Source organism: Diadema antillarum, unplaced genomic scaffold (assembly GCF_040938485.1).
Source record: "Diadema antillarum isolate AM-2024a unplaced genomic scaffold, OU_Dant_1.0 seq00001221_RagTag, whole genome shotgun sequence".
Classification (NCBI taxonomy): domain Eukaryota; kingdom Metazoa; phylum Echinodermata; class Echinoidea; order Diadematoida; family Diadematidae; genus Diadema; species Diadema antillarum.
In genome coordinates, this window is record NW_027272011.1 from 1190213 (window position 1) to 1206252 (window position 16040).

General features: G+C 36.0%; 1 protein-coding gene across 1 annotated transcript in view; it reads right to left on the reverse strand.

The window, feature by feature from the left end:
• LOC139744944 (uncharacterized) overlaps positions 1 to 10329 on the reverse strand; it is a 44414-nt gene extending 34085 nt beyond the window's left edge. Inside the window, exon 1 of the mRNA XM_071655357.1 lies at positions 10221 to 10329. The gene's annotated coding sequence lies outside the window, so the exon portion shown is untranslated. The remainder of the gene's footprint in view (positions 1 to 10220) is intronic.
• Between the last annotated feature and the right edge of the window lie 5711 nt (positions 10330 to 16040).

Genomic DNA, 16040 nt, shown 5'->3' on the forward strand with positions numbered 1-16040 from the left:
AGGTACAACGTATGCTAAGCATCACTTAAGACAATGAAAGTTTGGGGGGCCTTCGTCTCTTCATTGCAGTTGTAAGAAAACTTCTGCAGGTGCTATTAAAGAGCCATTATCCTGTCGTCAATAAAAGCCATTTGAAAATGAGCAGCAAGTGTAGGTCACACAAATGTGTGTCAACTTTCAACCATTGTATTTGAAATTTAAGAATTAATTTTAAAGCAGTTTGTTTTTTCTTTCAGACACACCTCAGGTCACGTAATTCATGTCATAATAGTGTCTTACCTGGAGCAGCGAGCACATGCTGTGCCTACACAGCGTGTATAAGGCTCGACATAAGCCAATTACAGCTGTATGCCAATTTTTACATGATTATCATGATTTATAATCATTTAATGTTTATCAAATTATTCTAATTTTACTGCATTTCTCTATTTTTTTCATGCTACAAAATTTCACTGTTGCCCCCATCAATCAGTGGCATTTGATGATTTTGGTGGCCTGAACAGGCCACTAAGAAAAAATTTAGTATCAAGCCTTGCTACATGTACGGTATGACAATTTAAAATAATTGCACAGTTTAGGCTCACAATGCTTAATATAACAAAGCTATGACTGATGCATTCTATGGAAGCGTGCAAATTACAGTACTTTGTGCAAGTGTTCAAACATTTAATTTGCCCTACCATCACACTTAAACATGTTCAGTTTTCATTTGTTTTATGGAGTTAATTCTTTCCTAACCATACTAAAAAACCACTGGAGAAAACTAAAAATAACAAAATGGGTATATCACACTGCAAAGGGTAATTGAAGCTTGCAAAAAGAGATTATGAAGGTTTCATATCTTGTAGTATAATCAAGTAAAAGAGCATTCTGAAAATGCATATACAAAGTGTAATGACCTTAGGAATATACATTGTAAGCTATTGGATCAAGATAAAGTGTGGCATTGGATGACATCATAGTGTGAGCTGTAATATTTGTATCATGTAGTCAGACTATGCCACATTCTCCATATTGTATTACTACAATGTACAGTTCACTAGCATAAACTGAACCCCTCAGAGTACTCAATTAGTGAGAACCTTTTTCCACTGATCTTTTTCTTTAAATCTCAAAACATTATATGGGTATGAAATATCTCCCAACAAAACACCAGCTGTGCTTTGAGATGAAACATACTACTCCTGCTGAGAGCTCTAAGAAAAGACAAGATTGTATACTTTTAATAAGTGAGAAGAAGTATGGCTGCAATGCAATATATCTAACAAACATCATACAAATTATACTGCAGTGTTAGAAGATTTCTTCAGCAGAAACTCCCGGAAAGGCAGGGAGAACAAGCTAATCTGCAAACTGCTAGCAGCAGCCAGCCTCGTACACGGCGCAAGGGGAAGTGATCAGTAACCTCAACTTCGGCCTCATCAGCCTCAGCCTTAGTAGCACAGCCCCCCATGATGGTGGTGTGGTATGCAGTACCTAACCGACAAGACACAAGCTGACATGTATGTCACAATGCTGAATAATTTGCTGCCCATCTAGGCATTTGGGAACTAAATTTTCTGCCAAAGGCAATACTAGGAGACAACATTGACGTACTTTGCTGCCTCGCTTACAGGTGTACCTAGACAAGTCAAACTAGGTACGGCGTATTCATATAATATCTGGTAGCAGGTCAGAAGGAAAGGAGAGGATTTTTATCCACCCAGAAGATTTGCATTCATTTCATCTGAAAAAGGAAATTTGATTCTCTAGATGCCAACAAAGTACCAGCTTCCTAGTTCCCTACATGATCATGATCCAACCTGAGAAAATCAATGTCGACCTTCTCCCCTCGGCCCGCACCAGCCAGATTTTCTGGGCTGCAGAAGCATCATCGCACCGGCATCTGCCTTACTGCTCAGCCCAAGCTGCCCGGCTTGTGTTGGTAGGCATGAACTGCTCCGCCACTGCCCCTGCCTACTTCGTTATTAATATTCAGACACTATCCTCCTCTCTTTCACTCCAGAACCTCATCATTGTTGTCCTTCCACATTCCATGGATACAGGTCTTGTCAATTAGCTGCAAATTCAAAGTTATTTTCATTGTAACATATGGCTTCTCTTCCCACACAACATGCAGAAAGCTTGTGAACTGATAATATTGTTAATCCTCACTGAGTTCCAGAGAGACAGGGGTGCACACAACCTTTGCTGGATCATGAAACGAATTAACTCAAAAGAAAAGTAGTCTACATTTACAAGCAAACCACCTGTAGGTCAAATCCGTTGGAATGGGAGACCAAGCTATGACCTATAATGTAGAAAATGTGATTTTCAACTTCCACAAATTTAATGTGCACTGTCCACAGTTTGGTCAGCAAATATACCGCAACACAGGCAAAGTTGACATTAAAGCAGAGCCAACTGTAAGTGCATATTAACAATATATCAACCGTACATCCTGGTACTTGTCATTAAAAAACACACAGTTGGCAAAATCTGAATCCATTAGGCATGTTAACAGTAGACAATCTCTACGCCGCATACAGCAAAAACAAATACTGAACAGCTGCATCTTAAACATGTACGTGCTACCATGCACTTTCTCAAAACAATGCCAGTTGAAATACTTCCTAACCCTAACCCTATCCATTTATTAGTTTTGCTGGATTTGCAAATATAAACAGATCTCCCCTTTTAAAGCACAATTTGAGGTAAAGGTGTAGGCCTACCTGGTATTATAATCATGCCAGCATCCCTAATCAATTCCTTTCCTAACAGGATACTAAAATCCAAACACCGTTTGCTTTTATATTCATTCTATAAAATCACTGTCAGATTTCACTTGTGTTGCCACTACACTATCTTTACATCATACATGATTGATATCATCATTATTCAATAAACACTTACCATTATTCACACTCATTACCCTTATCATCATCAAAATATTTACCATCATACTGCTGACACTGTGGTTGTCAACATTGTCTTTATGTAGGGCATAACACTTGAATGTCAAATGTCATCCTCAATCCCTATCATAAAGATGTATGTCTAGAACTTGCATATGGTGCACTGGAGCAAGGTGGGTTACATTAAGAGGGTGACAATTAAAGGGTCAATAGGCCTATTATTTGTTGCACTGATATCTTTTTTAAAACCACTCGCAGTAGCAGTACTACATAGTCGACTCTAGTGCATATGACTGTGTGCTCATCACAGGAGGCTAATTTAGTACCATCTCGGACAAAGTTTATGAGATCAAAATGTTACAACATAAACGATCCATTTCCACAGACAATCAGTAGAAATGTTGTACACCGTAACCAGGTTTGTTTTGGGGTTTGTGTTTTTTGCTTTTGATGAGTATGCAAGTCTCTGATCACTTTGTACATTATGCATGCCATGTCGAGGTAGAAAACAGTAGAGGCAGACATAGCGTAATTATCCACTGACCAGTATCACAGTACATCAAACTTTCACACACACACTGCCTGAACACATTTATACTAATTTGTGTACTTTCAGCTCCATTTTCATGAATTAACTGAATCCATTTCAATATACTACAGATCTGTAGGGAACTCTGTTACACTACATCAACAAAGCTCTGTGCAAGAAATGTACCAGAATCTTGGAAGTCCAGCTGCCCTTGTCAGGCTGTATAATGCTGAAAAGGGGTACCACTACACTGCAATGTTAGTTCCTACAAATCCCACGGTGACCATCAAGACAGCAATTATGTGGCAAGTAAATGACTGACTGGGGAGTAAAATGGCTTCAAAGTGACAGACACACCGACTAGCAGACAAACACACAGATACATTGATATGTACATGTATAACAAATTGTTGATATCTAAGTCTCCATGAAGTGAAGATTGACCACTGCCCACTCAGAAGATTTCTTGCTATACTACAGTATTGACTTATCAGTTGCAACTTAAGGCACTTGGGTACAAATTATTTTGTTATTATCAGAACTGATATCACTACTACTGTCACTACTATATCATTGGTAGAAGCAGCATTATAGTAATAGGAGCAGAGGTATAATAGTAGCATTTTGGCAATGATCTGAATTTACCTGAAGTAAAGCTTCATAAAATATCCTTCTCTTCACGTCCTCTATCCATACCCCTTCATACCCCCCCCCCCCTCCCACCCCCATGGCAGCAGGTGTTACACACTGAGTGAATAATTAATTGTGTAAGACATCATTTAATCCAGTGAACTGTATTTAAAGAAAGCAAATCATGTTCCTATTCATACCCTCAGCCATGCAAGACAGCATGGCAAATCAAGGGTGCACTGTGTGCATCAAATAAAATTGTTATCAATGAGCATTCAACGGCCTTGGAAAGCTGGGTTGATGCAGCCCTGTCTGGAATTATGCATCTGTGCTGATGAGAGCATTCAGGTATCAGCAGCACTCAAATCAAGCCTATTGATGTTTTCCCTACAAATGATGTTAACACTACGTCATGCATCCTGTGAGACAGCAAGTGGCCAGTGTTCAATCAAGTAATGCATGTGCATATCTACACATGGCGAGAGTACGTGTATGTAATGGGAGTAGCCTATGTGTTGTGACCTATTGATGCTTGTTAGCGTTGTAGCCCAATTTACAGCTGAGAGAAGATCATGTAAAAGTTGAGAAGTGCTTTGCTCCACAAAGCATCCCATTTGAGAGAGAATACATATTCACACGGGGTAGAGTGAAAAAAAAATATATAAAATGCAAGCTGTTTATAGTTACAGTATATAAAGTTGTGTTTCAAACCAGAATTAGCAACTCGGAGATGCCTCTTTCATGAAAATCCATGAGAAAGAGATTGAGAATCTTGTGCCAGAATTTGTCATCTTTGAGAGCCACCAAATTTCAGTCAGTCGATTTCAACACACAGACAAAGGGAAAAAAACATATGGAAAGGGCAAAGACACTTCAGTATATTGCGCCTATCAATACAAATACATCTAATGCCCCCCTTCCTAATTACAGTTCGCTGGTTGTTCATAAAATCACAAATATCGTAATCAGTCAGTGAGCAGTACACTACAAGTATACACAGACTACAATTTGTACAATGGGTATAGTTAAGGATAACTTTCCTGATGTTTTTTCATTGTTGTACTTTGAACAGCTTTTACAGAAATGAGGATGATGCCTTCCATTATTGCAAGAGCAATAAGGGTAGCAGATAAGCAGCATGTTTGTAGATGCTAGCTCTGATCGTACAACACAGAGCAAAACAGGCCTAATACCTCAAGGTATCAGCTGAAAATGACATAGCAACAACAGATCCATTCAATCAGATTGCTGAGTCCCCCCCCCCCCCCCCCAAACTACAGGTTTATCACATGGACATGGACTGTAAAGCCAGATGTTATCCACTGAATGGTGATGTTCCTTCATAATAATATATTCATATAAATATATGAAAACCAAATATGTGTAAAGACAAACTGTAATGATTGCATATTCACAAGTATATATAACTATTATCACTACCATTTTTTTTTTTTTGTGACAAACATTTTAAAAAATCTGAGATAATCAAGCAATATCTAAGGTTAGTTTCACGCTACAACGTACATCAATTTCAGGTATTGTCAGGTTAAAAATGCTCTCAATAGCATGTACATATCCTAAGGAGCATTTATTCGACAACTGACACTCAATAATGAAGTATTTATTGAACCATTTACGACACAAATATGTAAATATCAGCCTTTCCGAACATTACAAATGTGACATGGTATCTGCCATGTAATATCCCCGCCCCCTGTCAGATCTGTTGACACCTTTTGTTTATAACTTGTCATGCTTTCTTGCATGTCATTACAAGGTTTTGGCTAGGACTACAATGTAAGTCACACTGGGTGACTACTGAATAACATTTGCTGGTCTTTTTTTTTTTAATCTGTAACTTACAGCCTTTGTATGGTTTTAAGAATGCAAAGTTGAGGCTAGATTTATCTGATTTTATGAGCTACTGCCATAAGAAAACAGTCCCATATTGATGCTTAAAAGTAGATTACATATCCTTGCTTTGATATCATAAATCTGTTATCTAAGAATTACTAAAATGTTATGGGTCCAGACTTCGTACATTTTCTATGTGTTAAGTTCACAAACATGCTATACATTACGGGTAGACAGAATTTTCTATAACAAGATAATTAAAAGGGGTCAAAGTTTTGCAATAACACTTGCAGACTGCCAGCAATAAAATGCAATGGACTGTAAGTTGTGATTAAACTCCACAAGTCAGTCATTGTTTTCAATGCAGTCATTCATCAAAGCACATTCACTTCGCATTCTGCGACTAACTTTTGAATAAAATAAGCACGTAAGTTTCCTATTAATCATCAAAGATGAGCTCCAATTTCTCAACCAGTATAAGCCAAAGGAGACGTCCTGAATGTTAATTTGGAAAGTGTTATCATCATGATACAATTGTAACATGTATCTAAATTGCACTGTATGCATGTCACACTTTCTTCAGAGAATAGAGTCCATCAGTTTATATCAAGCAAGCCTATGTTATTTGCACAGTTAATGACTTAGAAGAAAATTGCCTCTCGTATCAAATACAAATGTGCCATATGTTGTAATCCAGGGTGGGAAATCACTAAGTTTTCCCCTAACAGGGGATGATTATTTCTCATTACATCACTGTGATTCTCAGTTGTGAATTGAATCACTCTCAAAATTGTCTAAAAAGTCAAATTTGTATGGCATATATACTGTAGAAGATGTATGCACATTATATCTTTGAAGTCATGCAGTGTTGACATAAACAGCCATTTGATGCCCAGCCCACTGGTCATTAGGTCGCATGTATTCTTGTATTCAATAAATGCCCCTATCTGTCCCATGGGTTATATCTTTTATCTAAATCATTTTTATTTACTAAGATATATCAGGGAAGAAGGTTGCATGTGAACATGTCGAATACAAACTTTTATGATGTAACTGCACATTTTCCAAAGGACAAAGCTGCCTTCTTTATTTTTTAAATCATTGCAGAGAAAAAAAGAAGAAGACAAAATCATCACATTTCTGTGCCTAAACTGACACAGCTACTTCACCTACAAATGTACAGTAGGTGCTTCATAAGCAAATAATCTGAACATCACTGCAGTGATGATTCACCATGAACAGCAGTCAAATAAAAAAAAGAAAAAAAAAAGAGAGAGGACAGATTAGGGAAGCAGTAAAATCTTGGTATAAAGGAGTCAGGCCCAAATCAAATTTCATCCATTTGCTGTATTTTTGTGTGACAGCCTTTGACATTGACAGTTTGTTTAGTACACATATGCATATTTTCATGCTGTAGTATAAAAGCAGGAATGCCAAATATATGAGGAGTTTCATTTAAAATTAGTATAGAGATTGATGATAAATTGATGTAAACATTGAAGTATATTTGATAATCAAATTGCATTTCGAAGTAGCACCAAAGAGCAATGGGCATCTACGGTCAAGTAAAAAAGGAAGTAGTGTCTCATCCGGATTTTTTTTGAGAGAGGTGATGCGGGAGAGCCTTACTATTAGATATCTATTTTTCTGATCTGAAACCACTGCATACATGTGCAATTGCAAGCTCACACAAGGCACTAGTGTACATGTAGTTTCGCAATGCCTTGTATAATGAATTTCAGTCATGCACAGACTAACCCTAAGAATTCACAACCTACACGTACCCGAGACTACAAAGTCAGGTAAAAGTTGAATATTTGCCGTTAATTTTGGCACTTCTACACATTTTGGAATGATTTTACAGCACTGCTGTGCATACAAATGTGTACATCTCATAATATACTCGTGCACTGATGGTTGCGGTACCATATGTATCATGCATACCGCAACTGACTGCTTGCAATGAGTGCAGCGCAGAGCTTTTAATTCAAGGGATCAAATCATTCTGAAATGGACTACAGTGTCCCAACATGTCTCCTACCGCACGTTTGAGACTCAGAAGCAAGTGTCTTAGGGTGTGAAATATTTACAGTGAGTTTGTACCTTTGAAAATGATATGTGAAGCGGAAGGAAACTACGCTAGTGTATTACCCAGCACGGTGTAGCTGGCAAAAGTACATATTAAAATAACCATTGAAATCAAGCCAGGTGCGAGCTCATGAAATACATTTGTATGCATATGTACATCTACATGATGTGCGAAGATATGACTGCATGTGCGTGCATTCACAACGTACAAACGTACATATGTGCTGTGATGCTTTCTCAATACCTCGCCGGCCGTGTGCAGACCCACAGTACAGCAGCCGGTTTGTTATCATTCTCGCCTAGCAGTACGATATAGTGGTTACGCACTATATCATTAGTATCTGAGGAGATTCTAATTCAAATGCAATGTACATGTATGCATGGCAGCACTATCGGTGTGTGAATTTCCGATGTTTTTTCGGCCGCCCCAAAATAGTATTAAAAACACTAAAAAACTTGATGTGGCAACTCAAAAAAGATGCGAACAAGGTCAAGAAACACACATTTTCTATATTTTCATCACCACTTTAAAAAATAGTATTACAGTACACACAAAAAATCAATACACTCCAACATTTTTTTCATGTGTACTTGGCCTAATAGAATCTGATTATTGCAAAAGGAAAACAAAGAGATAAATTTCCCATTAGTGTAAAAATGCACTGCTTCATGAGATCATTAATGTAACATCAATTGCTCAGAATTTATTCAATCAATTTCAACCAATCAAACTAGTCTTGGCACGAGTTTTATATTGAAATCTCAATAATATACAGTGTACAACAGAATTGACAATTGGCATATTGCACTATTGTTAACATGCTTTCATTTTATCAATGAGAATGTAATTAAGGTTTTATATGGGTGATATACATGTGTATGGACAGCTACACCTACTGCTGAGACAAATGCAACCTGGTTTACTGCCATACCAAGGATCTGTCACCGGATCTTAAATACTGTAAATGGCAGATTCTGACACAACTGCACTTTATCATGTCTGCAGCATAATAGAAATACTATTAGAATAATCTGGGTTGTAGTGTTAATCATCGGTCACTTGTATGCAAATATATGTATATCATAGATCTATGAGAAACCTATTGTCAAATCACATTTGTCCTTTAATATTTTCACAACTTTTGCCAGTCAAATTCTACGAAAAATTCATGTAAAAACAGTGTACAAAATGTTTTGGGAGCATTTCCGATAGTGACAGTGATAGTGATAGTTTGTGATTTTCAGAGAAAATTACAAACTGACAAAGCAAAAAAAAAAAAAATTATAATAATAGACAGTCTAATAATCAAAAAAAAAATGTAGAAAATATCTAGCCACGGTAGTTGTTGCAGCCTACATCTGCACATGATTATCACGCACTAAATACAAGTGAAATTTATGAAATCTGAAATCACTTGAGGTAAAGGTGGCCAAAATATGACACAATATCCCAAATTATTATTATACTACACAATATCACCAATTTTAAAATTGCTATCAATCATTAAAAATTGTAACGTTAGGTGTCGAGGGTTGCATGTAGATCTAGTAAATTGTAGGCCTAATCCTGTAACAAGAATCTAGTTCTCATACTCATAGGTTAAATATGCAGCATGTAGGCCTACAGACCATTTAATAAGCAATTGCAAACAGTACCATCCATATCGATCAAACCATGGGCATGGTCACAGCTAGATGGTCAAGCTACTCCTAGTGACAGCACCTCAAACATCATCAGACCAGTTCAATTCAGTAGACACCTTAGTGACTAGAATCCTACATTTACAGATTTCTGATGCGGGATGCAGTTCACCTTTCCACTGCTGGGGGTTCATCTGGCACTACTACTACTAGTCCTTAGACTTCCATGTCTGCTGTGACATACAGTTTGGGAACAGGAACCTGCTGCATTTCACAGTCCGCTACTCAAACATACATAGTAACATACTGTCTAACTGTTGAGTTCCATTGTCATTTCTCTTGTGCAGTAACCCATGAATAAGCCAGCAGTGTAGTACCAGTAGTAGAGTAACGTAGTAGCAGCGAGCCTGCAGACAATCATTCATTGACTAGCACTATGCAGCCCGTATTGTGAATGCGAGTACACAAATGCGAAACGACCTTGAAAACTTCAATGAATTCACTGCACTGCGCGACATTTACGCTCTGATCACGAAATTAAACCGATAATGTACATCCTGAGATCGCAATTATTCCATACTCACCCAGTTTCAACGATGTCAAGACGGAATTTCCTCTAGTTTTATGGCTTCATTCGAACACCTCATTTTTGTCAGACGTCGTTCGTCGAGTTTCCCAGACTTCACCGATGACATGCCCCGTGAATGACCTCTAGTATAATCCCTGGAGTGTAATTTGCATACGCACTCGTCAATGCCCTATGGTAGTGGCGAAGATGCAAAACACAAAAGAATATCTGAAAGGTAAGAGTTGTCTGCCATAGAAATATTATGGTGCACATGCATAAGACCATGTGTGTGCGTATGACATTTCGATCTAACGGATGTCTCTCTGATCAGGCATAGATTGAATTAGACTTTCAGTGCACTTTGCATACCATTTTCATTTCCGTTCAGGCTAGAATCGATGCGATTGGAGGAACACTGTCTGTTTACTGTCTTGAATTTGGATGCAATGCAAACAAAGTGTCTCAGCTCAGTCGGCTATTTTTGACTCATTTCTCGCTGCAATTTGTTGTCATGACCGAATGCGGACTGGTGAGGACCGACAAAAATGCTAATGAAACACAATTAGAAGCCAAGCACGAGTAAAATGTGTATACTTCACGTGAGAATAATATGCGCATATTTCCGAGTGAGTATACAGCAGTATTATGTTTTGACTGATATATATTTTCAGCTGATGAGAGTGTTTATAGCAGTTTCCCAAAATTCTGAGCGGTTAGACTAAGAAATGAGCACTGTGTTGATAAAAAAAAGGTCAACCAAGGGACTGCTGAATATTAAAAGATCTAATCGAGTGGGGCTGATGGCATTCACATTGCTTAAGTAATTCAATTCAGAAGCCTGTAATTGACGTAGCATGTGAGGTAAACTCCAGGTTGGCCTCTTCGTGAACAGTTTTCGATGTTTTCTTTCCTCCATGACTTCCACTCCTTCATCCTGTCCTCTTCTTCCTTTTCTCTTCTCTTGGTCTCCTTCGTCGCTTTATTTTCGATCATCATTACGCATCACCATTGCTTTCATCATTACTTTATCCTCCTTTTTTAAATTATGAATTTGAATATATTTCTTCCTTTGTCTCTTCTATCTCTTTATCTCTTTATATCCATTATCTAAATTTTCGAGTTCTCCCGTTTCTTCATCGTTACTGGGCGTGCTTTTTGTGGGGATTTTGTAGTCTCCTTGTATTTAGAGTTCATTTTTCGCTCATTCAAATGTCATTCTTGCATTTTTTTGCATACATGTATGACAGGCATATCTCGCTAGATTTTCAGATAATGCAGTAACAAAAATCATATAGGTTTCATTTCTTTGTCATTATCGGCATGTTCCAAAGAAAAATATTTTGCTATTATAGGTGTGGTTAAACGGGGATTGACAGCAACAACAACAACAACAACAAAATGCTTATAATAGCATGTATCATCTTATTTATCATTTGTATATATATATATATATATATATATATGTATATATATATATATATACACTCAGCAAAAAGGGAAAGTAAACACTTTTTCCAGTAAAAATCTTTGTGTCGTATACCATATTAAGGGTTATTTCATTGGCTGTCGACCTGGTATAGGTTAATGCAAAGGGAAAGTTATGTGTGAGTGCACAGATTCGTTTTTGTCCTCCAAGGCACAAAAGTAAATATTGCAGAATTTCACATGTAGTGATTCATTTGCAAATGCACTTCAAGATAACAATGATAACAAAAGACAAATTTAGCACAACGAGAGACGTAAATGAATAGCAAAAAAAAAAAAAAACGTTCTTATTCCCTTGTATCACGTTATATCCTCAAACGAAAACAAAGTGGTGAACTGAAGAAGGAAATAAGAATTTTTGTCAACTCATATTCAGATGTTCTAGAGAGTAAAATGCAAAGGTGATAAAATGCAACGATTTTTTTTTTATTTCGTTCTTTTGATTCAAGGATTTAAGAATTCATGAGACAGATTCAAGAACTTATCATTTTCAATGTGCTTAATTCGAAATAACATTTCAAATTTCGACCATTTTTGTTAACATTGCCTCTTTTTTAATGTCATTTGAATTTGGCTTTGACAGAAAATTCTTCATTTTCTCCATTATTTTTTGCCCTTCTTTATCTTTGGAGGCTACATGGATATCAATGGGTAAATTTTCCAGATTAATTTTTGTTTCCTATTGTGTTGGATTTGTCTTCTGTTCTCATTGTTATATGGAAGAGCAGATACGCATGAGTGAGATATTGTCCATTTTTGCAATTTTTTTACTTTTGCGCCTTGTAAGAAAAAAGCGAATGTGTTCACTCATGCATAAAGTTTCCCTTTTTTTGTTGACCTACCAGGTTGATAGCCAATTAAATTGCCTTTAACATGATATATAAAACAGTAATATTTAGCCTAATGTTCTATGAGAAATATGAGCTTGAAAAAGTGTTTACTTTCTCTTTTTTTGCTGAGTGTTTATATATATATACTGTATATATATATTATATATATACATATATATCTATACAAACAAATAAAGAAATGGAATCGAAATATAGATGAAAAAGAACAAAAGATAAGAAGAGTGAATTTTGATTGTATCCAAATCGTAGATGACTCTTTTTAAGCAAATCATATCAACAGAGGTATATAACTAATTAAACGAAAATAGTCAACAAAAGTATAAATTAAGTCACACTTATAATGATATTAGACAATTAACAAATAAGAATCGCTTTCCACCATTTGAATATGTGTGAATTAAAGCGTAGTTTATGCATTACATTGTCATCGATGTGGAATTGATTTTACAAAAACAAAAACAAGGAAAACCGAGGAAAGAGTTGAAAAAGATTCACTCAAATATAGAGCAAATTACACACAAAGAACAGAGAAGAATGGTAATAATATCATTTTCAAAGACATATATATTTACATACATAAGCAAATGAAGAAAAGGGAAACGAAATAGATGAACAAGAATTAAAAGAACATATTTTTATTGTATCCAAATTCTATTTGATTGTTATTTGTATCAAGCAAATTGTATCAACAGAAACATCTGATTAAACGAAGACAGTCAACAAAAGTATAAGTTAAGTGCACACTTATGATAATAATACTATAGGCCTATATTAACAAATATTAAGGATCGCCGTTACAATAATTTGCATGTCTGTGAATTAAAGTGCATCTTATACATTACATTGTCAGCGAGGCAGAATCAATCCTAACCACAGCAAAAAAAAACAAGGAAAATCTAGCAAAAGGTTGAAAAAAAATTGACTCTTATAGATAGAGCAAAATTACACACAAAGAACAATGAAGAGTGGTAGGGACCTAATGATATCATCTTCAAAGATATCATATTTCAAAGACTCGCACGTTATTCGAGATTGACATAATAAATTCGGTCACAGTAATGTATTGAAAGTATAAAATGAGATGGTAATCATGGCATCACAAATCTCCAAATCGCTTGCTCACAAATTTTATACTAAATCTCTTTTTCTTACATTATATGCTATGAGGAAAAAATTGCATTTTCCCTTCTCTATACCGCTGTAACAATTTGCAATCAACTGGTTTCTAAAGTGATGTGAGATTTTGATCTATGACATCACGCCTTAATATTGTTTAATTATACTCCCTGATGTGACCAATATAACTTAATTGCAATAACTTGATGAGCTTTTGAATTAAACGTCATTTTTAGACTCTGATATTCAGCTATATGTTTGTTTGACTTTGATGTTATACTCTTCCAATTGAAATGAACTTGAATGCAGAATGTAGTTTCCTTTGCAGCAGTTTCACGGGCATGACGATTTTCGTTCAAAAACAAAAAACAAAAAACAAACAAACTTTCTCTTCGGAACAAAGTTTCCTTTACAGCTCTCGTGTCCCTTTTGCAAACGTGAAGATTGATTTTCTTTCATTAGCTGACATATATGTAGAGGTAGTTAATTCAGACCTTTTACAAGAATGATAAATACGTCCAGTGAATTCATTTGGACACCCCCCCCCAAAAAAAAAAAATCTAATAATGATAATGATTAAAATCCAACCATTATTTTTGATACAAAAGGAGAGCGTACTGTCGAGTGACATGGGGTTAGTTTTCTTTTCTTCTTCTTCTTCTTCTTCTTCTTCTTTTTAAGACTCAGAAGAGTATTTCAGCAAAATTTTTGAGAGACATTATTTTTCAAGAGTTGTTTTTTTTTTGGGGGGGGGGGTTGTTTGTTTTTGGTTTTGTTTGTTTTTGTTTGTTTGCTTGGGTTTTTTTTAGGGCTTTTTTGTTTTGGGGTTTTTTGTTTTTTGTTTTTTTTTTTGTTTTTTTTTTGTGGTTTTTTTTTTATTTATTTATTTTTTTCTTTGCAAAAGGGATATACGACCTTTAAGGTTGAAACGAAAATGAAAGTTAAAGCTCTCTGGAAATTTATTCCAATCTACTCAGTATATATTGTTTGACATTGCATTATATATTCGCCAATGTTTCTTCTATGTTGCGGGGTTTCCTAGACTATAAAAAGCAATGTATGACTCACAATGTGACTCATCTATTGACTGCAACGTCACCATTACTATACTTCGTCTTGTCTATACGTATTATATAGCAATATGCCTGAAATGCGTTTACAACCCAAAGTATATATATCTGTACATCGACCGATATACCCATGCATGTGTATATCGATTTGTATATATAAACGTGCCGCATATGATAATAAAGTTTATGTCTCAAGACAGAACTTGAATGTCTTCAATCCAACCTCAATTTTATTTTAATTTATCTGTCTCTTTTTTAACTTTATCGTGGTCCCCCTCCCCTTTCAAAACCTTTCCTATTAACTCTTCTTATCCACCAAATTCACAAATAAATCTTTGCATCTCAAATTTGCTCCTGTTATATACCACATTTCGTGTGTGTTTTTGGTAATTAATGATGGTGCTTCTATTATATGTAGTGCTGGCGTTGCAAAGCATGGTATGATAAATTTGTTATCATGAGTCACCTGTCCCGTTGAGCTATTGTGTACAGTCATTACTTTATCTCCATTTAGATGTAACATCCGTTGGTTGAAATATGAAATGCAACATTTCGCATATAAATCTCACCAGCGCGAATATAACAATCATGTGAGTTATAGTCTGATCCGCAATGTATCAGAAACTTAGTTTGAGACTTGTCACTTGTCGCCAGTGCTCTATAACGGTAGATGATGTGTTTATCACGCTTTGTTTATATAACATCATCAGTTTACTTCCAGGTTGTCCAATCATCATTGTTATGCTGCAAGTTTCCATTAAACAAAGATGAGTTTCCCCCTGACTCAGAAAAGTGAGTCACCAGAGTACAACAGAAACTCGTGATCATACTCCGATATTTATATGAAAGAAATGACGAAAGAAATGGCCTACATTTTTTCGTTTTAAAAAGGCTGCATGCTGGAAAATACCTGCGTATTCTCTGTTTCAATCATATATTGGAAGAAAATCTAAGGAAATCCTCAATTATCTTGCTTATAATCTTTAATTAAGGAGATAATATTTAATGAAAGTATAGTGAGAGGCAACACAGGGTTCCAAAATTTTCTTTGGAAGTAATCAATGCGAAAAATCAATTTAAAAGGGGTGGGACGGTGCCGCGAGGGCTGATCCCTTAAAAATTGTTAATGTATTTAAGAAAAGCAAACTCTTGTTGTCACCATCATGCACATCACAAGAGTGTCAGTCCCCGTTCCATCCAATTCTGTGCACTTTCGCTCTCCTCACCTCGGCTGCTGTAATCCTTAAATATTTCACGACAGCTTTGATATCGCTCAGCAGTTAACTTGCCTTGCTTATCAATATTCCATGCATC